This window comes from Sinohyriopsis cumingii, chromosome 4 (genome assembly GCF_028554795.1).
Source record: "Sinohyriopsis cumingii isolate HCF-2022 chromosome 4, ASM2855479v2, whole genome shotgun sequence".
NCBI classification, from domain to species: domain Eukaryota; kingdom Metazoa; phylum Mollusca; class Bivalvia; order Unionida; family Unionidae; genus Sinohyriopsis; species Sinohyriopsis cumingii.
In genome coordinates, this window is record NC_142964.1 from 105209188 (window position 1) to 105234147 (window position 24960).

At 33.6% G+C, this 24960-nt stretch overlaps 1 protein-coding gene and 1 pseudogene across 1 annotated transcript in view; both read left to right on the top strand.

Moving 5' to 3' along the window:
- Nucleotides 1-24960, top strand: part of LOC149801828 (uncharacterized) — a 447130-nt gene that overhangs the window by 112746 nt on the left and 309424 nt on the right. The window lies entirely within an intron of this gene.
- Nucleotides 14184-16092, top strand: LOC149801829 (uncharacterized; annotated as a pseudogene).

The following is a 24960-nucleotide window of genomic DNA, read 5'->3' on the forward strand; positions in this document are numbered from 1 at the left end:
GACTCTATGACTGTATTGAAAAGATCGGGAATGCCAAGTATGTCACCAAATTTGACCTTCTGAAAGTATTTTGGCAAATTCCACTAACGGAAAGAGCTAAGGAAATTTCGGCATTCGTGGACTATACCAATATAAAGTAATGCTGTTTGGGATGAAAGGGTCGCCAAGGACATTTCAACGTCTCATGAATATGATTACCTCTGGTCTAGACAATTGTGATGCTTACATCGATGATGTCATCATCTACAACGACACCTGGAAAGAACATTTAGCAACAATTTGGAAATTCTTTGACAGACACACTGATGCCTGTTTGACAATTAATTTTTCTAAAAGTGAGTTCTGCCATGCTACATGTAACCTTTCTAGGACATATCGTGCGACATGGACACGTTAAACCTATAGATGCTAAGGTCAAGGCTATCTCTGAATTTCCCGTGCCTGTAAATAAAAACAACTGATGCGATGTTTAGGTATAGCCGGATACTATCGAAAATTGTGTTCCAATTTGTCCATAATTGCTGAACCCTTGACAAATTATTGTGTTTAGTGACCACAATCCCCTTACTTTCATCGGCAAGACTAAGTAGAGTTTATTGTTACAGGAATATAATCCTGACATCAGGCACATCAGAGGAAAAGATAATTGAATAGTAGACGCACTGTTCTGTGTATAACAATGTATTATTTCATGTATAATGTGTGTAATTTATATAAGTTTTGAATCTCAATTATAATTAGTCTGTGGTAAAAATAAATCTTTATCATATAAATCTTTCTTTTCTTTTGGGGGAAGTGTTATGTATATTTGATTTAATTATATCTGAGTTTTTAAAAAAATTATTTTTCATTACTTGTTATTGTAACGTAAATGTATTCACTGGAGATGATGCTTTTTCCACACAAAAATATGACCTTGAATGTTCGTTTTGTAAACACCAGGTGTTGACCGGGATCTTAACTTTGATTCAAAATTAAGTAACAGCCGCATCAACAAGTTCTTTTTTGTATTTATTTTTATTGTGGGACTTATAAGAGTGTGATTGTGGCTGTATTGAATACGTGACCCTAGACTTGTAAATAGTTTTTAGTGAAGTAAACAACTTTTATTCTCGGAATAAAATGATTGGGTACTAATAAGGACATATGGGGTTACTTGATTTTTTTTTATATGTAAACACATGACCCTTATCCGAGGCGTAAAATTCAAGTTTTATACCATCGTATTAGAGAAGTAAACACAGTTGTTTTTTTTTTTTTTCTTTACACTGGAAGGTGTTGTGTCGTTTGGAGTTATTTCAAATTAATTGGATTCAAAAGGATTAATTCTTTTTCCTGGAAAATACGTGTGCTCATATGAGATTATTGAAGAAAAAAAACAACTTTTATAAAACATTTATTCAGATTTCTACAAAGAACTATAGACTTCCACAGTACAGGTTACATCATCCGCCTTCCATCTTGAATTCTTCGTCGGGACACGAACTTGAAATCATTAGAACATTTTATTATTAGGACTTCTAAAATGTTATTCCTGGATTGTTCTTGGATTATTTTTGGATTTGATTCTTAAAATCGTAAGTTCATATTTTTCATTTTTACAGACTTTTTCCATGGAAATAACTTATTATATTTTTCAAAGCATGTTGTTTTCACTCTTTCTTGTGTCATTGTTTATTCGAGTCTAAGCACGTAACATACAACTAGGTTGCAGAATTACGTTGTGCGGATACTATAAACTAGCAAAGCATAAATATAGTTCAGCTTGTTCATATGTCTCGTGTTAAAGACTTATTTATTTGTGTTTATGTAGTAGGCTTTTGTTTTCCTCTGTAATCAAGACTGCTCTCATGCAATAGTCTTAAATCATAAAAAACGTTTATGAATTTCAGAAAATCTAAACCATCAAATTAGATTGTGTCTTCGTGTGTGGCAGTTTCTTTTCCTTGATTTGTCATTAATTATTTCCTGAAAATTAGATTTTCATTCACTGAATTTGGGTGAAGAGAAGCTGTATATTGAAAATAAGGTGGTATTGGGACGTCTCGCAACGCGAATTGCTTTCTGAGCTCGTGTTTGTTGAACGTAAACAAAACTGTAATTGTAGTTATGGTCGGCTAAAATGAGGAGTTATTTAAAAATGCATGAGCTTGCCCCACTTTGAACTATTTACGGAATCTCGGTTTCAAAGTATCGGGAAATAAACAGTGCAAGTTAACGTTGCACACGCTCTTTCAAACAAAGAATTCCGAAATGTTCTCGTGCGTAATGGTGTTTCGTACGGACAGTAGCATGATGATCAAAGCAAAAGTATGTCTTTCAAGATACCGCAACTCACAAATGTCTACAACAGCTTTATTACAAAAATGGTCCTAATTAATGGCATGTGTATTTTTTTAATTTTATTTCTACATACTTTCAGAGGATGCCGAGTGTCATATTTTGAGAACTTGAAATACATATAATTAAGGAACTTGTTTTGTTTCATTCGATGTTTCAAAAGGTTTTTCTTTCCCTTCCCTCTTATCCTCCTCTTCCTTGTATTCCTATAGCGAAGACATCTCTTTATAATATCAATATTACAGATTGTGTACAATGTATGCTTTGAAACTGATATAAATATACAGATTTTATACAGTGCATGATTTGAAAAAATAATATCAATATACAGATTTTATACAGTTCATGCTTTGAAAAATTATATCAATATACCGATTTATTCAGTGCATGCTTTGAAAAATGATATCAATATACAGATTTTATACAGTGCACGCTTTGCAAAATGATATCAATAGACATGTTTTATACAGTACACGCTTTGAAAAGTGATATCAGTATACAGATTTTATACAGTTCATGCTATGAAAAATTATATCAATATACCGATTTATACAGTGCATGCTTTGAAAAATTATACAAACATACATTTTTTATACTGCGCACTCTTTGAAAAATTGTATCAATATACAGGTTGTATGCAGTGTATACTTTAAAAAAATTACTTCAATAACAACAATATAGAGGTTTTATGCAGTGTATTCTTTGAAAAATGTTCTTCAGTTCGAAGTCATACTAATTTGCAGGTTGCGTTCTTGCTTTTCTCGAAACTCCACACCACAACAAGCTGAATGCAGTTGCTGTCCTGCAGAAACAAATGGTCTTCTTGAACTTCCTTTTTCAAAGTATGTTATAAGGTATCTGAAAACGTTGAAATTTAAGACTTTGTACACCAGCTCTAGTATTGTTAACTTTACATAATTTTTTCCCATAAGTCAACGCAAATATGACAGAAATGACACATTAAAACGAGACTGACCCTCAAAACGATCCATGCAGACAGTGTCATTGTTTACCTAGGTCATTGGATTAACTTGAAGTTTCGCGTGAAAGGGGAAAAGCGTTGTCCGTTGGAAAGAAAGCGAATATATTCAATAGATTGCGTTCTGATTGATTTCAGCTTTTAAGCAAATACTACACATCAAGTTCCAAACATTCAAATATTTTTAAATATACAAAAGCTTATTTTACTATATCTTGAAAACGTCGACTTGTCCTTTTGAACATAATTGAAATTTTAAAGAAATGAAAAATGTAAATTTCTTAAAACTGAATAGGGCCACCGTGATAGGTTAGCAAAGCAAATTTCTAGGGCACTCAGTGCAAAATCTGTGAATGCTGTCAACATTATTACACATTTATATCATTTTTAGTTGAACATGTGTTATGATTATGCTTGAATGAGTGTTTCGATGCTTTCATGTGTGTGTGTGTGTGTGTGAATGGGGTATTTTGTATAATTTATTTTATTTATTTCTCGGGGGTTGGGGTAGGGTTCGGGAGTTATAAGTAGCCGGGTTGACAAACTCAAACTTTATCTTACTTTGTGTTTTAATCATGTTGTGTCTGAATACTGCTAGACAAAACTAAACTTATTTTTCATATATCTAACTTCCTCCGTAGTTGTCATGGAGCAGTGTAAGTCTCAAAATGTTCGTTTTCGAGAAGATGTATCTATGTAGCGCTAAATAGTTATGCCCCTTGCTTTTTGTCTGTGTGAATTGTCAATCCAATAAAAGACTTACATTTATCTGAACTTAAATACATATCTTGTACGTGATCAGTATTGGCAGCAGAGGAAAATAAACAACGTCATTTTCATATAGACTTTTCGATCATTTTCAAGTTAACAATCAAAGTTCTTATGTATCACTCAGACGAGGATAGTTCTAGAAGGCGCCTGTCCCTACTGAATGTAGCTCGTACTTCAATGTCAAAGACTGAAATTTCGTGGAAATTCTCAATCTGCAAGATTAGAATATGCATTCAACAATGCAGCTTGAAAGAGCATTTGGATTTGGAATGGCATGGCCCGCGACTGACTGACTCTTTCGATTGATCGATATATTAAACAAGTTTTTAAAACCGGATTGTGAACATATTTGAATTTGTGACTGAAATTTAATTTTCCTCGCATTAGGAACAGCTTGAAAAAGGAATCAATTCCGAATTTAATATAAAAACGTACTTCAAAAGTGTCTCCTGTTAAACAAATGTAAATAAATCAAATGGTTTCTTTTAATATTAACACCAGATTCTTTCAATACATATATAAAAATTTATTTTCTTTCCACGTGAATTGTACGCCAACCTTCGCTCACGAGCAAACGAGCGAACTCTGTAAGAGTTACTTCCATCGTGATGAGAGAGAGAGAGAGAGAGAGAGAGAGAGCACCAATGCACCTTCAATAAATTTGCATATTTATTTACAGTCATTTTAGAGAAAATTGTACCTTCATCCAGGTTATTGGAACAACGACACTTTAAAAGTTTATTAGTGATGACCTCACTACATTTTCTCTAAATTACTCAAAATATTTCAACTGCTCAAGAGTTGGTTTATTTAATTAAAACATATTTTATGTGTCACAATATGTCGCAGTGAGATTGGTCACAATTTCTATCAACTTAAATTAGCTCTCTCCCTTCAAGTATTGCAACATATTTCATTATCACAACAGTGACTAATATCTTTTTTTTAAAAATGTTCTGTGTTAAACCGACTTGGCCGTAGGTGTAGCTTTGGCAAAGCGAATTGGAATTTGAGTAAGAAGTTCACTAGGTTCGCAAAGTGTACATATTCAGTGAAAATATTTTTCTGGAGTGTTCTAATTAAAAATTGGAGATTACAAATCTTTTTTCTGCTTTTAATCAATTAATATTAATTAGAAGATACTGGGATGTACGATTTTTACTTTCCATGAAATATTTAACCTCCGTCTGCTTCCCTGAGTGGCATAATCCCATCCTGTCTCCAAAACGAAAAGATTCTGTTCTTTTTCCTAACATCTCTCAGTTTTTGTATAAGATTATACCTAGCCTTGGTTAAATCCTCAGTAAAGAATGTTTCATTTTTATTGTTTTTCAGTTTCATTTCTCCAGCAGAATAATAGATCGTGTACGATATGACACAAACATCACAACTACGTTCTGCGCGACGTTTTATCAATTCATCCAATAAATATTAGAGCGGTCGATGTTTAGCAAGGTAATTGATAATTTATGATAAGGATGACGTTTCGCCTCGTATACGGTTCTAGATTGTCCAGTGCAAGACTGCTGGTCTAAAGATCTTTAGCCTGCTTAGAAATCGTCTATTTCACCTTGTTAGTCATTTGGTCCTTCTCAACCAACTTTTGTCACAATGGTTTCAGATGTTGCTTTGCTGCCTCAATAGCAAACGATACCGCATCGCCTAATATCACTTTTATGATTGGTTTCAAGTCCTCCACGATAACAGAACTAAGGTGGCAGGGTCCAGTTTCGGAAATTGGCCCATGGCAAATTTCTTTACTTAACACAGAAACAATTGCATATCATGTCAACATGCATTCTTAAAAGTAATTTAACTCCACAGGAGCAAATAGGCTTCAAAGGAATAATACATAAACATACTGTTGTGAATGTTGAATGTCACCAGTGGAACGGTCTTAAAAATAGTGATGCATATGGCATATTGCTTGCTATATTTTGGTGAGAAGAATGAACGTTTTAGCACACCGACATAATTTCTACCTTCATGACCCCACTGTAAAGTTGACAAAAGAGATTCATATCTCACACCTGTGTGATAATAGGAAATGTTTCAATGTTATGTATATATTTTGAAAATTTTCTAGGTTCATTTAACAAAGGGGGAAATGCTTAAAATTAAGTGTCAGTTTCATGCATTTGACAATACACATACAGTTTCTCCTCTGAAATTCTTATGTTTTCAATGACTATTAAATGTACATCAATATCACTTGTTTCTTTTCTTGTTGCATGTATCAGTTTACATGGTAAAAGTTTAGGATTAATCGGTTAGTCATGCTGAAAGAAACAATAGCTTGAATCTCATCCAGATACTCATTCTCATCTAAGTGCACAAGAGTGCGACTTTGACGGACATATTTAGCTTCCACATGAGTTGTTTTATGGTAGGTGCTTATTAAAGACGAGCAGGTGAAATGCTTTCTACCTTAACTGCATTTTCCACTGTAAATATTTGCTTTATACCTTATCGTCTCAGTTACTGTGATTTCGTAAACTCCAGAAATCATTAGAGTCAGTTGTAAGTACATTGGTGACTGAGATGAAATTTATGTTAAATTGTATCGAGTAACTGTATAGATGTGGTCAATTTCAGTGGCTATGTATCAATGAATTTATTTGATATGTCACTTTGTAAGTTTAACAGGGTCCCACACATCAGTATATCAATATTCCAGCATGGTCTAATGTTAATTGATTTAACTTTGATCTCTCCAGATTAGCTAGACTTATTGTTGTGATTACCACCACTACCCCCAAACACACACCCACACAACATGGTTGCTGCTATTAGCATCTCCAGGATGACAATGAAACGTTAGGAACTGCTTGTTTTATATCAGTCTAAAATTACTTCTAACGCACATTATTTACTTAAATGTATGATTTCTTTAAGTTTGCTAGAAGAGTTTATAGAAACTTCACTTCTGTCACTGACAACTAACATAGCATTTCTGGCATTCCCTCTTGAAATTTATAACTTCTAAATCTCTTCTTGACATTTATGAAACATCGTAAAGGAAGTTTGATTATGTCCTGATGCTGTGGTGGTAAACAAAGACTAAAAAGCTTTGTAGGTTGCAAACAATTTACAATCTTTCAAGAAATGCAGTCAGTCAAAGTTCACAATGTAAATAATGCAGTGCTTTTTGCCGCAAAGTAGTCACTGTTTCTAAAAGCGTAATACCATATTTAGTTTTTCGCACATAAAGTTTTCCTTTATACGAATTTACTAGAGAATGTCTAAATATGTGATATATACACAACTTTTGACATAAACCATTTTCAGCCAAATTCTTAAGGTGGCAGGGTCCAGTTTCGGAAATTGGCCCCTGGCTAATTTCTTAACTTAAGGCTATGGTGTGACTTTTTCCGCTATTATTGTTTACTGTTTAAAGATATGGCTATATTTGTGAACTAGGTCTTTTGGTCTTGTGTTGTTCTTGAAATTGATGTCAGACATGTACACCTTCCATAGTTACTCTGCAGTATGTTGATCGTGAAATACCAAATGTCGGCTAGGAAGAAGAGCTAGCCTCCCATAGCAGTAAATACATGGGTTTGGGGCAAGTAGAATATCTCAAAAACTGCTTGGATTGCAACTATTTTCAGTTGCATCAGCCTGTTTAGTACACACTCTTTTGCAGAATTGTCATCCTGGAAAAGGGCTTGTGTTTGCACTGTGAGCATCACATGGTGTCAAATATGACCTTCGGACATGAAAATTGTAGGTAGAAATTTGGGACTGGGGTACATAAACTTTTTCTGCTTTGAACTGTCATTGATTTTTTTGGTCAAGTGGATAATATTCTTATGCTTTGTTTTAATATAGGTATCCAAAAATATAGACCTTTATTACCTCACTTGTGTATCTTAATTTTTATGATTTTTTTTTATACAAGGTCGCTGATTGCGACATTAAATTTGTACATAAAAACTGGACCTGCCCCCCCCAAAAAAAAAAAAAATATTTGTAGTGTGCGATGCCTCCACGGTGGCCCTTGTTAAATCGAGATTGTAAGTTTACACCTGTTGCCTACGTAATGAGGTAGATTGTTCAGTTGTACATACGACAGGACGGGTCATAAACAAACGGACATATTTTCATTTTGAACCCCATTCAATAGAATGTGCAGCTATTTGTCTCATATAGCCCTCCCCTGAACGGCGATGCTCTCATTGAACATATGTAATTCATCAGTCTATCTGACGCTAGCTTCTTCGAAGCTTTGCCTGCTGCACACGTTGGTATCGTTGTAGAGTCTAATTACGAGAACATGAAGACAGGTTGAGATAAGAATTGCACACACAATCGTGAATGTAAAATGTCTATCAACTCCATTTCTAGTTCCCATATCCATAGTGTCTATTGTGATATGTAATTTGTTTATAAATGGTTTCTGCGATTTAATTTTTAATTGCTTTAGGTTTAATCATAAAGAGGTTACAGTCATTTCCTACGTTAATACTGAATAATGTTCAAAAGGCGTTATATTTTAACAAATCACTCTAGTTAAACTATATATGTTTGTGTACAACAAGACGAAATATACCCGGTATTTACGCAGGAACATTAACTTTTCTTTCTGTTCTATACCAAACTTGCTCGTGAATCAAAGCTGCCAAGATACAACTCACTCTTCAGCACCCTCAACTTCTTTTACGGTCACCTCAGTTTTAGTCATATCCATTGGCAGATCAAGAAAGTATCAGAGCACAGTAAGACTGGGATGTCCTAATCTGTTGCAGTCGTTTAAGCCTGAGACATTTTCTTAATTATTTTACCTTTTCCCTACCACTAAGCGATGCTGCATAGCTGATTTTATTAACAAGGTAAGTAATACACGGGACACAATTTCGTAGAAATGTGAACGGTGACTAGGAAATAATTTGCATGCAGTTTCTATTTATTGCTCTAGTTCACAAACTGCTCCTTTGTCTTGCCGAGAGAATGGCTTGTATTGCCACACACAATCAAGCATCGAATAGCTTGTATAGGCACAGACAATCAAGCATCGACTAGCTTGTATAGGCACACACAATCAAGCATCGAATAGCTTGTATAGGCACAGACAATCAGGCATCGAATTGCTTGTATAGGTACACAAAATCAAGCATCAAATAGCTTGTATAGGCACACACACACTCAAACATCGAATAGATTGTATAGGCACACACAATCAAACATCGAATAGCTTGTATCGGCACAGACAATCAAGCATCGAATTGCTTGTATAGGTACACAAAATCAAGCATCAAATAGCTTGTATAGGCACACACAATCAAGCATCGAATAGCTTGATAGGAAAAAAACCTGTGTTTTCACATGTGAAACTATAGAATGAAAAAATATGAAACATTTAAAGAAAACAATATATATTTTCACCGTTAATTACGCAACAATATATATTATATTGAATACTTTCGTTCAAAAATTCATCATTGACATCATGTTCACATGTAACGTTATTCTTAATAGCTGCGCTCAAGTTTTCTACCTATATTTTGCATCTGTTTCATGAACTACTAATAATTATAATAATAATAATAATAATAATAATAATAATAATAATAATTGCACAAGACGCAAAATTCCTCACACAAGTACACACGCATTGGCATGCACATACTGTGTAGTTTCGTGTTCTACGCTTCTAAAACAATTTTAAAAACCTATACATTATTGATTTTCATTCATATTTCATAATTATTTTATATCTGATGTCTCAATCATGACTCATTCTTTTGCATCACAAAGCATTCTGTAAAGAATAAAAACTCAACAGGTCACCTAGTAAGCATATTCAATTCAGGAGCATTAAGATTCATGTCACCGTTACTATTTATGCACATTCAGACTATGTAGTGGGTTCATTAATTAATCACGCTGTGTTAAACCGGGAACTGTAAAAATCTGTACATCTAGTGTTGTTCCCGCTATCCTTTCGTGCTTCAAACGGGACTCAACTGACTAACGCAACCATATATATACACATACATACATACTACTTCTATTCGACTTTTCTATCAACTTTGTAATGACACTTAAGTCTTCGTCGACGATGAGTACAAAGTGGGAAGCGATAACGATAATCTGATAATTGTGACTAAATTAAAAAATGCTCAATTTTTGTGTGACGTCAGTGAAAATGTGCCGCTTATTCGATTCATCTGTGTTTCCTGCCTCCCATCCAACCAGGTAAGACACTTGAACAATTAAAGCTACTCGAGAGACAGCGAATAAAAGGAAGAGCGTTAAGGCAAACTCACGTTTTTGTTGCAATTACTCTGTTTAAAGCATGGCTTTCGCAACAGGAGAATTGTACGCATGTAATACATTATTGGACAAAATATAAACATGATTGTACTTTTACCTTTCGCCTCTTTATCGGAACGTTTTCAAAAATTCTCAGTAATAGTTATAAATGGATCATGCAAAGTATTTTCATCTCGATCTTGATTAGTCATTTTATAAGAGGTTGAGCTTGGAATAATATATTGCTAAAGCTGGAAACTTACACCGAGAGTGATTAACTTAACACTGACAGTGATTAACTTAACACTGAATGAGAAAGAAAGACTAACTTGCAGTTGGGGATTGAACTACTGTTGGCAGAAGGCCGCCAGTAGATCGATTTAACTATGAATGAGCTAAAATCTATTTTGCACACTGCGAGTGGAAAAGCAGAATTTAGTACTAATTGGCAGAAATGGTATCGGAACTTGAAAAGTTATGACGCCAATGCTATTTGTCAATTAATAATTCCTTTTCTTACATTATAATGCGGTCAGCATTTGCTACCCGTGCGGAAAATGCGGTAGCTACATCTGGTATATATTGTTGTTTTTTATAGGATTCAATGTGGCACCATTTTATATAATTATTATCTAATTTACTGACGATAATTATACAAAACTGTCTACACACAATGAAAAATACGGTGTCTCTTTAGTTTAAAAAAAAAAAAAAAAAAATTTTTTAAAAAGCGTGTTTTGAGTTTTCTCGAACTATTGAGTAATTCGAATGAAATGTCCTGCATAAGCGGCAGAGGAATTTACTGTGACAACAACAAAAACCAAAAAGGTATAATAAACAAAATATACTAGAAGATAATTAAGATTTGCATTGTATGCTAGGTTGTTTGTTTTCGGTTATTTGCTGTATTTTCTGTCTTTCTGTTGTTTTGTTTCAGACGTAAATACTATTAGTTTTATAAGCAGATCAGCTGATAAAGAACGGAACCAAATATTTGTATAATTGTCCAAAAGATTTCTGAAAATCAAGCCAATTTTTTTATTGCTTTCGTTGATTGGATTTTTTTTCTTTGTTATTTAGGGTATTAATAATTGGAGTGCTATTTCATTTAAAGGGGTGCATAATATGCTTAGTTAGTTAAATTATTGATTTACATGATGTTTGTACGAGTGAAAGATACATTTGTAATTTGAAGAAAAATTGAATCTCAAATCTTATTATTTATTTTCCAGTTTTACTAAAATATAATGCATTTGGCAGACAGTGATGACGAACACGATATTTTAGCATCATACATCATATGGTGTGTTGAGACAGACAATAATCTTTGTTTCTCAAAACAGTGGCATGCATTCTTCCATAAAACTTATTTTGGACAAGTCTGCAGTTGTTAATTCAGAAAGATTTTTATATTGGTTGAATAAGTATAATTATATCTAGCATTGCTGATTCATGATCCGAAGTGATGCATGTTTTTTATGTTTAAAATTATATCTTGTCTCAGAATGTTTTATAAATTAACTTAAATATCGTGACATGAATGAAGCTGTGGGGGTTTGTGGTACGATCCCCCACTTGTTATGGCGTTTTGGTTATCGTTACCTTCGAGATGATCGACCACGATGTTATTGCCCGGACAGAGTAATTAATAATATAAAATATGACATTAATGGATGGAATAACAGAGATCTGAGCAAAGCTGTAGAATAGAACAAAGGAGTCCCCATATGTACAATATAACATTTGAATCAATTGCATAAAACAAAATTAAATTGAACATTTACAAAATTTATGCTAAATGCGATTAGCCCGTTTTGTTATACCGATAAAGCAAATTTCATCATAGAATCGAGTGAATGAATGAACTAAAATCTCCAATATGTCAGCCTAAATTGGTTGCTTCCAGACCTTTCCAAATCACTGTTGGTGAAAGGTCAGCGTTGCTGTATTTTTTTAATTTTTTTTTCATTCTTTCTTGAATATATATAAAATATTTTCTGGATATCGACCGGAACATGGTTGTAGTCTGCATTTCTTTCCGCTGTGTAGCACATGTATGGAGCTATTTTTCCCATGGCCTGCCAGAGCTCGAGCATTTTTTTTTTTTGGTGCATTATGTATAAATAAAATAGTAAATGGCCTACTTTTATAGTATATCTTCTTAACCAGGTAATCACGTGAGTTGTGATCAACAAAATCAAAAAGCGTATTGCAGCTAACGCCGTCTATCGAATGATAATGACAAATAACCAGTCAGTTAGTATATTAATATATCCTGTCATGCAGAAGACTCGAGCCGTGAGTAATTAAAATAAACACATGCCGCCAAAATTAATAAAACCGGAAACGGATATCTAGAACACGCTAATAACTACAACCATTCATAAATATATTTATTTCTAAAAATTAAAACAATGACAAATAGTTCGAGCGCAGCAAAAATTCGGAAAGTTACGGAAGAGAACCGTACGTTTAATAAGTCATGGGAACTGTACTTTGTGTTCATATCATCAAATGATAGACCGGTGTGTCTGATAATTCAGAATTCTCTCTGTTTTGAAGAAGAATAAAAACAATCTACAGAAGCACTACACGTCCATGTATAAAGATTTCAACAATCATTATCCAATTGGTACGAAGGTAAGAGAAGACTAAGTTGCTTCCCTAAAAAAGAATCTTAATGGGCAGCAAAGTGTTTTTCATCAACTGCTGAGCTCAAATGACTGATACTGAGGCATCTATAAAGATAAGCTGGGTGTTAGTTAAAAAGCAGAGATTATTATTCAGATCGTGAAACTGTTAAACTATGTTTCCAAGAAAGTGCAGGTTCTTTATTTGCTTAGTTTAAGAACAAAGATAAGATCAAGAAACAGATATCAAATCTTCAGCTGTCTCACCAGATGGTAGCAAGACGTGTTGAAATTATATCGCGTGATATATTTGAGTAGTTGGTTTTTTATTTGAGGAATGCAACCGGTTTCAGTCTAGCATTGGATGTGTCATGTAATGTCACTGATACAGAACAACTTTTAATTTGGGTTAGATTTCACATGGAACCTACATTTAAAGAAGAATTGCTGGCACTGGTTCTATTGCAAAATACAGCAAGAGGTGAGGATATATACAATGCATTGAAGGGGTGTTTATTAAGAAATGTCATTGATATGAAAAAGTTCGTATCGGTTACCACGGATGGAGAGTAGGCCTGATCGAATTGCTGATGGCAGATGACGATTTTCCAGGTTTCCAAGCTTATCACTGTAAAATTCACCAGCAGGCCCTTTGTTCAAAACTGAAAGATGAAGCGCTCCAAAATATAATGGATATTGTTGTTACAATTGTAAACTTTATACGAGTAAATCCTTTAAATCAACGGCAGTTTAAAACATTGTTAGAAGAGTACGAAAGCAATTATGGTGATTTTGTTCTTCATACTGATGTTCGTTGACTGAGCAAAGGGAAAGTGCTGGCAAGATTCTTGGATCTAATTGAAGAAATCAAAATCTTCCTCATGGTGAAATCCAAGGAAGAATTGTTAAATGGTCTGGAAATGTCAGTGTTCATTGTTATGCTATCATTTCTTACTGACATCACAGACCACCAGAATACATTAAAGTGCCACAACAGTGTATCTACATTTATTCAGTTCATTTCTTGGTGAAAGAGAATATATATTCAAAATACGGATGTAAAAAATCCGATTGAAAAATTTTCAGCAATAACTGCGTGGAAGCCTACCTGATATCGCATTTGCACCTGTTTACGATAATAACCGAATGCAACCACCGACCACTTCCGGTATTTAGTGAAAACAAAGCGTGAAGTCACATTTTGAACACTTGTTGTAAACAAAGGCTCAGTTGATATCGTCACCCAAATTAATCCGTACCAGTTTGAACCCTATATTTCCAATACCGAACAATCCGAAGTTGCAGATGAAGATGACGAAGAAGAAAGACAAGATAGATTGACGGACAATTCATGGTGATTGTTTTCTGAATATGCCTACGGACTAAGTTATTGACGAACAATTCATGGTAATTGTTTTCTGAATATGTCTACGGACTAAGTTACGATAAATATGTGTATCCGACGATATTGACAGTATTGTTCAACAGTCTCCTGTTCCATTACAAATTTGGATTTTTTCTCACCTGTAATAAAGGCTGCACAAGTGTATAGCATTTCATGGGTAGAGACGTATCTATACGTTGATAAGTAAAAAGTACATCGAATCACAGTTGCAAGCTTTGAAAACCTGTGAACAAGTTGATATGATTTAGAAGTACCTAAGATTTCTAGGAGAGGAGGTCCACTTTTGCACAACTATTGAAATAGGCAGGATATTACCCTCATGACATTAAAATTGAATTCATATTCTGTACGCTGTATTATAAGTTAAAATTTCGAATTTCTCATATGTATGATAATAGTTGATTTTGATAAACTATGAAATAAACCTTTTTTCTGTGGCAAGCATCTTCTTGCAACTTCTATTTTCTTTCATATCTAATTTAATTTTACAGTGCTGTACTAAACGTTTTACCTGTTCCTGACGTTAGTCAGTTTGTGTCATTGTACTGTGCTATTGATGTGTTCATAAATATGAGATTAAATTTGACAAGCACAGCACTATGCATTAAAGAAGAAAACTCTATTTTATGTGTAATTGTGGACATTGTTTGGTAATGCCTACAACAAGGGAATGTGTATGTTGTTGTGACATAGAGAATGTCACAAGTATCCGCAATGAATACCAGAGGATACAGTGTATATCACACCATCCAGGGTTCAGTGCAGTTTGTCTCGACATCCATGTTTTAAAAGTTGCATACTACCAGTATAGACAACAATTTGGAGAACATCCAGAACAAGAAAATGAGTAAGTAAAATGTCTGAGTAATTTTTGATGTTCTTTTTTTTTCTTCATAAATTTTGCTTTCATGATCTATGCATGACAGCATAGTATTGGGGTTATTAATACAGCAAATAAATAAACCACGTGTTCTGGAGGCCTACACTGTCTAACCTTCATACCAGTGATACTGATGAATCATGCCAAAAAACAACACATATACATGTACAAATATTGTCTTATTTCATTTTTCGTGTCAAAAAATAAGATGGTTATATATATATATATATATATATATATATATATATATATATATATATATATATATATATATATATATATATATATATATATATATGCACAGTATATACTGGAATCATTTAACTTTATTGATATACAAAATAATGATAAATCACACTGGGCCACTACTAATACTATCTACTAAAACTTTTGATTTCCAAATTTGATCTAATGCATAAAGCATATTTTATTTCAACTCAGTTTTCAAATTATTATTTCAAAAGACATCGGTATACAGCATATAGACAATTTGCTCGGTGGTGTTGGCACTTCTTGGGCAAGGAAGTGAGGGTCATCATTCCATCATGTGTTGTTCAGAGGATCCGTACTGCCTTTCCTGATCAAAACCTGAACTACACTGGCTTTCATGAGGCTGACAGCAATTAAACCTGCTAGGAAGATTTTGAGTAACAATATCCTTGTCATGCCTCTCATACAGATTACATAATGGTAGTGGTACATCTACCAGAAGCTTTACTCCTTCATCATTCATGTGAGACACCTGTCCAATTGTGAATGCTGTTTTCATCAGACATTCAACATAATCTGTAAATTAAATTTAATATGCATTGTATTCTACAAGCCAAAAACTGCAACCTTATTTTACCACAGGGAAAATTTATGACCTTTAAAATTAAAGGAGTGTCAACTTTAACAAATACTTTGCCTTTACTGTTTGAATTTAATAATTAAAAAAAAAATAATATAGGTACTTACACTTGGTACAACAGTATTTATATCTCTAAGTGATATATACCTTTATGTTCATTAATTAGTAATGTATATTCTTGCCATATGTTGAGTCAACAAGGATTTTCCTGACAGTGTATTCTCCTTTCGTGTACTTTGGATACACTATTTTATATCTGGCTCTCACGTCCTTAGTGCATGCTTTCTCTCTTTGGCTGTTTTCATTAAAATGCAATGCAGCTAGCTAAAGCCTATTTCAGAGTAAATAACGATGCAAAATACAGTATATAATTCAGAATACAGATAATTTATTTTTATAGATACTTTATTTGCAAACATTCCAAAACACTAAAAACTGTTATACAATTTTACATTGTAGGATATCAGAAGATCAGATCTTGATATCTATGATTTAATTTGAAGATGAATATACTGGACTATAAATAAAAACTGGAAAACTCAAATCAGTATTTTTTGTGTGCATTAATTTAAGATTTACCTTGAAAGCATTCCATGATAGGAGAAACCAATCATCTTTGGTGCAGAATAATTGATCACAGAGTTGTATCCCTCCAATGCTGAAGCTTGTTGTCCAGATGACAGCAACGGTACATATTTTCTCATTTGTCTGCTGTCTCAATCTCTTCAAGCTTGTCAAATACTTTAGATCCTATAAATTATAAATTATAGTCATCAAAGCGTGGTTTTATGCTATCTTGCATGAAAATTAAACTGTGCACTAACAAAGATGTATCTAAATTCAATAAATTACCAGACCAATACAGTTAAATCAAAGTCACATACCTATATGACATGTACTCCGTAAGATGCTTTTGCATACCAAATATCATTGATCAATAAGAAATACATCTTCTAATTGAACAAACTTGATGGACTTAAATGATTGTTGCCAAGATACGACTGAAAAATTGTTGAACATGACAACACCACCACCACTGAAAAAATGATAACACAATATTGTAAAATTTCTACTACATTTTGTGTTATTCAGATTTTTATTAATTGCGGATGGGAATAAACCTCGTCATTTTTGGAAATATCTACATGTAATCTGATTCATACATTTGTCCGACAATGAAAAATATATGTAGGCCTTCTAAATCTACCAGCAGAAAGATTTTTCTATTCACATGGTAAAACAAAGTTGAAGGCAACATGAAAATTGTGACAATATTTATCCACTGTTTATATCTCAGTTCTTGATTGATTAGATATTTACTGCATTTGTTTTGAAAACTATGAAAGAAAGTTCTACAGGGTACAAATAGAAATGTTGCAGTGTATGTTGAATATCATAGATATAATATGGTACATGTCATTAAAAACTCACCTTGAATAGTCCCTTCTTACTTTCTTTGGTGGTGACACTTAACAAGTTGCTTCCTCTGATGGTGACAACATTTCAAGCCTACACAGTTGATGCTTTGGTGTTGAAGTTTTTGATACATTTGCAGTTACCTTGGCTTGGTTGTCAGTTTCCTTCACTCAATGGAATGACGGGACAGCATCATCATTGAGTTTGACTTTCTTTGGTGCCCTACCCATATGCTCAACATCAAATCTATACCTAAATGGGAAGCATTCTGGTGTGAAATGACAGGAGTAGAGGGCAGAAAACTCAGTCGGACCATCCCAGTTTGCTCTTTTGATTGTTACAAAATCTGTCCACCTGCGAGGAAGTGCTTGGTCTTTCGGAAAGGAATGCATGGAAAACCCATCAGCATTTGAATTCCAACAATTTGCTGTAACACACCTGACTCCGCTGCCCTTGCCTGTACCTCCACGATCTCCTCTTGGCATGATTGTAATGATAAAACTTTTCAAACTAGCTAATATGGAACGGAACAAGTGCTTTGTTTATGTTTCGATAGAAACGGAAGTAATTTGTGTGTTCAAAATATTCCGTCAGGCGATCTACACACTCCGGAAATTACCGAGCGATAAAATTGGTCCGATGTGTATTATTTTCGAAAACACACCTGAGCATATTTCTCAGTTATTATGGCGAATTTTTTCATCGGGATTTTTTATACCGCTTCCAGACTTGATTTTCTATTCAAATAATATTGAATTGTATTTACTTTATCTACACTGGTATGGCACTTTAAATTTGAAATTTGCAAGGGCAGCATCAAATATTGCCAACTCTGATGAAGGAAACTGATGTTTTTTAGACAAAGCTGGGCTTATTCATCAGTCAATTGAATCAATCAACTTTTACACACTTTCCTGCACTTTCCAAAGAGCACAAGAATTTCCAGATCTAGTCGAAAGTGAGCAGTTCAACATATCATTAGAAAAGTTAAAATTGGATTTCTCTGCTTGTTTCAAAGATATTCGCAGTCTGACTCCTCTGCTACTTTTTGTTGAAAATCCATTCACATGTGATATTTCTATTGTAGCCTATTTCTATCGTAGCCACAAATATACAGTTATTGGGGGAGATGAAGGTACAGTGCAGCTTGAAATAATTGAAATGCAACATAATATGGCTCTTCGTGACAAACACAAGGATACGCCGCCAACTGAGTTCTGGATGACATATGTTTCTTCCGATGAATTTCCACACATATCGCAATGTTGTGTAAAGATATTGACCATTTTTGGAAGTACCTACGTCTGTGAAGCTTGATTTTCTGCAATGACCAATATCAAGTAAAAGAAAAGTAAATCTTTGACTGACGAACATTTAGGCAGCAGTTACTGAATATCAACCGGAAATAAATAGAATTGCAAGTACAATTCAAAGCCAAATATATCACTATAAACGTGCTTGAACATTTATTGCTATACGTTTGTGCGCTGAACTATTACAAAGCATACATACATTATTACTTAATAAACTTTAATAAAGATAAACAATTGTGAATAATTTTTATAATCGTTGCTTTAACATTTTCTGCTGCGGCCCTCGGCTTCAAGAATTTTTTTCAGTGGTCATTGTGTCAAAAAGGTTGGACAGCACTGTCCTACATTATGTGGGTAACCTTTCTTGTGGCTGCTCTCTTCTTTCCTTGGGGTTTTGATCTGATTTATTTTCCTACTCTTTTAATGGTTTGCTCATAAAGAAATTCTTACACGAGTTACATAATTACAAATGACTGCCACAGTTTCCTTCATTGCATCTGTTAACACATATGTTCTAATCTTTATCTTTGTTAGTTCTGCTAGATTTGTCCACCAGTATGAACTAGCCTGGAAAGAATCAATAATTAAAAGGAGAAATCAGACTAATTGTCAACATTGGTAGATATGATTTTATGTCTACTTTTAGTGATGCTATTCGGTGCATTATGAGATAACGAGCTATATTTTGCTATACTTGAAAGTGTTCATCAATTATTTAATTTAGATGAACGGGTCACATATAAAGTCTTCCGTAATTTTTGAAAGCATGTCATCCCTAGAACAAGGGGTTTTTAATGTGATGTTCTTATATTACAGGTTAATACCAGTTGAATGTTTCCATAAAACGTATTATGACTAAGAAGCAGTTCTTGAGCAGTTTTAATCCGTGCTATCATACATGATTTCAATATAAAAATTGCCATTCTTTTCTTGCGTCATTTTTGCACTTTTGTCCTAATTCAATACTTCGAATTAGTCTTGGTGATCAGTTGTGGTAAAGGTTGTATTTAGACAGACATGTTTTGTAAATCAAAGCTAAAGCTTGTAATAAAGATATCATACAAAAGCACGAAAATTTTGTAATGAATTAAAGTTTTAAAAAATTGCTTCCCGATCAAAAGAAATCTTTGATCAGCAAACTTTGCTTTTGAGATATGTCGATTACACTGGATTTTCCCCCTTCTTTATTAATTTCTTACAGTCATTTTATTGATACAATCTCGATTTTATCTATGAATATCTAAAATGTTTTGATCTCCATCCACATGGGGTCGAAATAGAATCAGACCTAATTGTTACACTGCGTTCTTGCGAAACGAGGACCCAAGCGATTTGGACATTGCAAGGTTCGAACGGTTCGTATGGCAAATATTATATTGGGAGATAGTGTTACAGGTTATTTTGAAGCATTTCACGTGTAAGGAGGGTTTTAACGTTTAACCCTTTATTTCATTAAACATTTTAATCTTCCTTGACGGTGATGATACATTGATACCAAATATTGATACATTGATACCAAATATTGATACATTGATACCAAAAATGGAAGAGTCTCAGATTGCAGATTTTATGTTTCGGTTTAATTTTTTAAAAATTCGAATTCATTTCATCGAGCGTTAGAGACAATATTGAGGTCCCTTAACATGCATGCAAAGAATCTATTCCATCCTTCCAAAACGAGATTGGATAAGTACTGTATTCTGCAATCTGACAATTGTCTCAGGGAGAAAGGTTCCATGAAGATACCTAGGGCGAGTATTAAATAAGCAATTGATACTCTCGTTAATAAAGATAACAAAATTGCATTGAAGTGAAGCTATTCTCCGATAAGTAACTGTTTATAGATTGCTGAATCGTGTTCAAATAAGTTACTTGGAAGGAATCAGTAGACTGGTATTAGCTGTCGATTAAAAAGAGATCAAAGTGGGGCAATTTTGCTTTTGCAGCATTCCAGTTCCTGAAAGACTAGTATGAAGACAGTAAAGAAGAAAATCGATTGTTTATTGGAATGGGGGTCATAAACAGCATTTTTCGTAAGTATTTAAACTCATCTTTTATTCATGATACTAGAAGTGAGGTGAATACTTTGAAGTGATTAGAAACAAGGTTTTAAAATTTGAGAGAAAAAATTTTAAACAATCGACCTAAACATGAAAATCATTCCGAGTGTAGATAAAAAATATTTGATATATCTTTGTCATTATAGATATTCTAGAAATTAAAGCTCCCGTAGCTAGGTTAGGAAAAATTATGTTCGCGTCTTTCTGAAGATCGTTATGCACCTCTTGCTGTCACATCCATATGATTATTATGATTTGTTGCTTGATTGTTTAATTTATTTGCATCCCAATATAACTGGCTTCAATTTAGGTGAATTTCAAGCAGTGGCGTGCAGTTCCCACCTCCCACTGCATGGACAGTTGCTGCGCAAATACGTTCCAGTTGGCTTTTTTTAAAAGACCCTTATCAAATCACGACTGTCTGATGAATCAATCATTTGATTTCAGAGAGTTACAAGTTGATAAGGTTAAACTGAACAAGAGATCACGCCACATCTAATCAAACGGAGTGTGCTTGTATACATGGCTGACGCGTCTGTTTGCAAAGAATTTTTGATTGATAAATTCTATTCACATTATACCTGTGATAAACTAATAGACACGGAAAAAGTTGGCGCTATGCCGGAAATATATATCGGTGGACATGCTGCGAGGACTGACGTTTATAAAAGACATTGTCATGAATCAGCAATTTCATCACACATGGCATCTTTTGTCGCGTTTATTTGATATCGAAGTTTATAGAAGCGTAATCTTATTTCTGTAACACGTACCAAAATTGAACAACATCCTTAAACACGCCGTATTACAATTTTATAAATCCCAGTTCGTTTTGAATACCATTCACAGCTTAAAGCTAAATATATTTTGAAGGTTTATATGCAGAATTATGTATTGAATTCAAAATGGTATTGATTCAATATTCTGAGTAGGAGGAAAGAACATACTTGATACTGCGTAAGAATACATTTCGGCCAAACGGGGTATTTCTACATCCAAATCGTTTTTCCAAATCTTAGTTATACTGATCGATTTAAAACATGAGTTCTTCATTTAACTTTAAATGAACGCCAAGGAATAAAATAAAATCAAAATATCATGCAATCGCCTCAAAATCATATTTCTGAGGAAAACCTGAGGATTTTGTTGAAGTGGAAGAATTATTCAACCTGTATTTCAGGAATAAAAAGGTTTTCCCTGTGTGCAGTGAACATTTAGAGAGTTTGTTTCAACCTTCTGTTATAACAACTATATACAATTATCCCAGAAATACATAAGCGAGATAATACGAATTTCAATACGATAAAGATTATTTTTTATTTAGCGCAAATTAGTGCAAGGCATCTGATACGAAATTGTTTAAGTGTTATTCTGGTAGTGATCCGAAGAAGCAAAGAAAGCAACCCTCTCTCTCTCTCTCTCTCTCTTAATTTATATCATGATATCATACGTATGTTTGTCAAATTTATATATTGCTTTTTTCAAACCAAAATTCCAAATGTATGCATAATTTCGTATTACATCGTTTTGGCGATTTAACTTACAACAAGTCGTAGCTACGAGTCGACCACACAATAACGTGTATCACGTCCCCGCTCTCCAAATGTGTCTTGTATCTGAGGAATTCGGATGTCACACGCGGTCATGAGACTTCAAAATGAGCCAATATTTCATATGCGAAGACTAAAGTTCAAAAGCAGTACCAAATGGCCGGAAATGATTTCTTCATTATGAATGTGAAAAATGCATAGTAGTACTACACTGCAAGAAACTTTTTCTGAAAACTATTTACAACACAGATTTTAGAGAATCAGTTATATGAACTGGGACACATTTTCAGGACAAATATTTGTCGATGAATATTTGACCTCAGTGGGCACGAAAGATTTTTCTCATGCTTCAGCTATTATCATTGAAATAAAAAACATAAGGAGGAAATATTTCACATGTTTTTTTTTTTTATTGTAGCTTTGCCTTGTTATCGAGCTGCTTAATGTCTTAAATGTTGGATATGCCATTGCACAAATTGCAACTGATGCTCTGAAATATTTTTTATTTTCTTTTCTTTTCAAGCATTTTAATTCACGAATATAGACATCACAAAATAAAATTTTGTGCAACATTGTACACCATTATTTTTTCAACTGTCTTCTTTTACCTCTCTCTCTCTCTCTCACTCTCTCTCTCTCTTTATATGTATATATATATATATATATATATATATATATATATATATATATATATATATATATATATATATATATATATATATATATATATATATATATATATATATATATATATATATATATATATGTAACCATTTCAACTCGGCCAGACCAATCAACGTGTCCATAAAGCGAGCGAAATAGTGGATCCTGCAGTGGCATGTTGAATTTGACCTGCACCAAAAGCTCTTGTCCACAAAAGCAAACCCACTGGTCATACGTTTCTTTCCTGTCAGTTTGCTCAGCCTCAGTCTTCTCTAGTAATACCAGCTTATTATTATTATTATTAGTAGTAGTAGTAGTATTTAGTAGTAATAGTATTAGTAGTGCTACAACTGTTGATGATGATGCTACCACTACTACCATTTTGATTGCTATTTTTATTAACATCTATATTATTATTAGTAGTAGTAGTAGTAGTAGTAGTAGTAGTAGTAGTAGTAGTAGTAATTTTGGGATTCCTAAATCATTATGCCTTTCCCTTTTATGTTTTGTAGTACTTCATATTTATATTTTCAATATTTTGTATCTAGTTTCTTTTGCAATTCTTAATATTTACTGTTTTATTTATTATTTATTTTCTATTGCAGAACGTCATGGTAAGTTTAGTTTGAAAAGTTCATCTCCATTTCTAAAAACAACATTTGTTGTAATTATCTGCATTGACATTTTAAGAGCTCTACCTTTAACCGGCGCCATCAAGGCACAGTTCTGATGACGTACCGTTGGATGGGTTAACCGTTCTATGTATACCTGACTTGGAAAGATTTATATTTTCAAGTTTATCGTTCTTTTCCGATTCGTTCATTTTAAATATTTAGAACGTTATCTTTAATTGGCTCTATTGCGCTGAGCTGCCGTTGAACACAGATAAATACATCCATACATTTTACCTTCGAGTTCAAAGATGACCATGGCATCACATATTGGTTTGGTTTCTGTGAGTGGCTGATTAGGCCAAGTTGTGCTTTGAAATGTCTGTAGCATAATGGACAAGTGATGCTGCTTGGATTTGCTTGATCAAAAAAGGACGTGCTTATATTTCTTGGATTAACGCGGTTCTGGCATATACACGGCCTCTGCAATTCTCTTCGATTTAAATTATATATCTGCTGCAACGACACGCGTATAAATTCATTTATAAAAACATCAACGGACTAAGCAACATATATTTTCATATCTGCTCTACAGGCGTATTGTATTGAAGTAGATCATCCAGATTTGCACTTTTGGTATTTTGTCCTTACATAGGTTCTTTGCATTGACCTCCAATGCTTTATCATGCTGAATTGAGTAATTTTTCGCTGACATCGCTTCACATGATGGAATTTCATTCCATTATATAAAACCCTTTATTTGGATATATCAAGAATATTGATGACGTAGTCCGGTTTATTTATCAGCTCCTCACCAAACTTGTGGTTTCTGTCGCAGGGCTTAGGAGCGAAATAAATAAATAAATAAATAAATAAAGAAACAAATAAATAAATAAATAAATATCTAACGTTGACCTTAGAGTGATATTCATATTCATGATAGTATAGATGTTTTAATGACAAAATAACAGCAACGGCAAAGGCCTTCAGTTGAAGAATCTTGTGTTATTAACATGGTTGGAAGCCCTTCGCCTCTTAAAAAAGGAAAAGTTATGATACGACGAAACTGGTCCATAAATAATTTAGGTAACAAGACTGATTCAAGGGACATAACAAAAAAGCTCCTGGATGATACTTTACATATCACTGTGTTTATTGCAGAGCAGCAAATTTAACAATCCGTACCTCTTTATAACCTCTGAAGGCAACCCTTTTATTATGTACTTAGGTTGCAACA